Source organism: Mus caroli, chromosome 16, assembly GCF_900094665.2.
Source record: "Mus caroli chromosome 16, CAROLI_EIJ_v1.1, whole genome shotgun sequence".
NCBI classification, from domain to species: domain Eukaryota; kingdom Metazoa; phylum Chordata; class Mammalia; order Rodentia; family Muridae; genus Mus; species Mus caroli.
Genome location: NC_034585.1, coordinates 58,529,667 through 58,532,894, shown reverse-complemented (window position 1 = coordinate 58,532,894; position 3,228 = coordinate 58,529,667). Strand labels below are relative to the sequence as shown.

At 40.3% G+C, this 3,228-nt stretch overlaps 1 non-coding gene across 1 annotated transcript; it reads right to left on the bottom strand.

Moving 5' to 3' along the window:
• Positions 1-817: 817 nt before the first annotated feature.
• LOC115029688 lies at positions 818-926 on the bottom strand. The gene has a single exon (XR_003835237.1). It is a non-coding gene; the product is annotated as a U6 spliceosomal RNA (small nuclear RNA).
• Between the last annotated feature and the right edge of the window lie 2,302 nt (positions 927-3,228).

The following is a 3,228-nucleotide window of genomic DNA, read 5'->3' as shown; positions in this document are numbered from 1 at the left end:
GGCACAGTGTCCACACTTTGGTCTTCATTCTTCTCGAGTTTCATGCGTTTAGCAAATTGTATCTTATATCTTGGGTATCCTAAGTTTTAGGCTAACATATATCCAGAAGATGTCCCAACCGGTAAGAAGGACACATGCTCCACTATGTTCATAGCGGCCTTATTTATAATAGCCAGAAGCTGGAAAGAACCCAGATGCCCCTCAACAGGGGAATGGATACAGAAAATGTGGTACATTTACACAATGGAGTACTACTCAGCTATTAAAAAGAATGAATTTATGAAATTCCTAGGCAAATGGATGGACCTGGAGGGCATCATCCTGAGCGAGGTAATTCAATCACAAAGGAACTCACACAATATGTACTCACTGATAAGTGGATATTAGCCTTACCACAATTTTTAAGAGTTTTCTTTGATGGCTTCTTTTTAAGGCTACTACTTTTGGGGTGGGGGTAGGAATTAAGAGTTGTCACAGAAGTCTTCCATGACCCTGTTTCTCAACTGTGTCTCTGTAGTCATTGATAACATTGCCAAAGTATCTTCCTTGCTCTTAATGGTCAACAGGAGCTTAGATCATGTGCTTCCTCATGGTATCTGGAACAGTACAGACCATGACCACATCTCCCATCCTCAGTAGGACCACATACCCAGAAAAGACCCTGTTAGGCTGCCTGGATCTGGGATATTAGCATGGCTTCAGGCTACATCATGGACCATGGATATCCTTGTTGTTTTTGGTGGTTAACAGAGGCCACACACATCAAACAGACTCTGGGTACAGTAGCATCATGGACCTACACATGGCCTTTGGTGGCAATAATACTGAATGCTTTATGAATTTGTATGCCATCCTTGTGCAGGGTGAACTTGCTGATCTTCTCTGTATCATTCCAATCTTAGCATGTGTGCTGCTGAGGCTAGCACTTTGTGGCTTTTCTTGAGCAGGCTCTTTTCCTTCTGCTTGTTTGGTTTTCATATTTTGACATATTTATTTTATTTTATTTTACTCCCATAGAAGCCTATTTCTTTTCTAATGAGGGACTCCAAAGAGAGTGGATCAGGATGGGAAGGGAGGTAGGAAAGAACTTGGAGGGGTAGACTGAAAGGAAGGAACCTGTAGTCAAGATATATTTTATGAAAAAAAAGTTTAAATTAAAGTTTAAGAAAAAAATTATCTGGGCATTGTGGTGCATGCCTTTAATCCCAGCACTTGGTAGACAGAGGCAGGTGAATTTCTGAGTTCGACGCCAGCCTGGTCTACAAAGTGAGTTCCAGGGCAGCCAAGGCCATACAGAGAAACCCTGTCTTGGAAAAAAAAAAAAAAGAAAAGAAAAAAAAAAAGAAAAAATTACATCCTCCCAAAACCAAACAACAACAACAACAACAAAAAAAAACCCCCATCCCTCCTGAAATGCTGAAACTGCCAGAACAAGATATAAAAATATTCTTTAAGGTATCAGTGTAGGGTAGAAGTTGCCCAATAAGACTTCAATAGCACAGGAATTGCCCTGTGAATTAACAGAGAAACATACACAAGATTAAACATTTTGCAGAGCAAACAGACAAGTCCACAGAATGAGAGAAAATCCTTAAATGCTGAATTTTACTTCTGGGGCTCATATCCAGAATTTCCAAAGCATTGCAAATTTTAAGCACAAAGGAAACAAAATTGCCAATCAACAGTTAGGCCAAAGAATGACCAGAAAATTCTCAAAAGATGAAATGTATATCGTCTATATCTTTTTTTCAAAAGTATTCAACATGTTTATTCATTTAAATAATACCTATCAAGCTATTTTGTCCCTCCAACAAGAATAGCTTTTCTATTGTGCCTCCAATAAGAACAGCTACCATCAATAAGTACAACATCAATAAATTTTGGAGAGGATGTAAGAACAGAAGAACCACGATTTACTACTAGTGGGAGTAAAGATTGATCGAGCCTTTATGGGAATCAGTTTTGAGATTTACAAACATACCATCACCACCACCACCACTACCATCACCATATAACCTAGCAGTACCACTCAGGGGCACAAATCTATAGATTCCATAGTTTATCACAAGGCTATTTGTATTACAATAGCAAGGGAATGGAGCCAACCCACATCTTCACCAACCAATGAATAGAAAATGAAAATGTAGTAATATGAGAAAATGCATTTTACTTCTTGTATTAGTTAGCCTCCCTTGTGAAAGTTGGTCTCCTTTTCATTCTATTGATCAGCTGTGCAGTAGGAACTGACATGGTTAGCCACAGAAGACATTTGTCACGTTGGTTCAGTTAGAAAAAGTGAATTAAAAAAAAATCATTTGGAGGAGTGGGTTTGGGAACTTAAAAATTTCCCCCTTTTTCTTCTCTTTAAAACTATAGCAACTTATTTTACTACAGTGTAACTGAACATGCAAACTGGTTTGATATATGTAAAGTCTGGCTTTCAGAAAGAAAATAAATGATAGAAAGAAATTAGAGAAAACTAAGAAACCTAGTTCTGTAGACTTAGCCAAACTTCTGGACCCCCATACTCACATCTAGTTAAATGAATCCAAACTTTAATCATCTTAGCTAGTGAGTGTGGTCTACGGAAGAACCTTAATAGAAGACTCTTCCCTCAGGACCCCTTTGATAAATCTTTGGAACCCCAGGTTGTGGTCAGTTCTGAGAGATTGGGCCCACAGAGCAGCGATTTCCATATGTTTGTTTCTGAACCAGTCTCAGACACCCTGGCTATACTGCTGTGGAGCCCTCTGTTAAGCTGATCTCATCCACTTAATACCTCTGTGCTTGCTGTCAAGCCCACTGATTCCTATTAGCCACTTCTTACACTAGCAAGGACATTTTCTTCACAGAGGGCTGCTGTACTTTCAGCAATTCTGACGTTTTCAGCTTTCTATTCTCCAGGGGACAGAACTTCGAATAGGCTAAGGGAAGATCAAGTTTACTGCTACCACATGGAATGGATGGACCATCTTCATCTCCCAGTTTATTGTTCCAGTACCCCTGGACCAGGTGTCCCTTCAAGGGTATCTTCTCTTCATTCCTAACCCCAAGGAGCCATGCTAGGTGTCAGATAAGCTCTTATTTCAACGGGAACACCCACTGAACTTCTTCCCCTCAAGAATGTGGATTATATGCAGGGCGTGGTGGCGCACGCCTTTAATCCCAGCACTCGGGAGGCAGAGGCAGGCGGATTTCTGAGTTCGAGGCCAGCCTGGTCTACAGAGT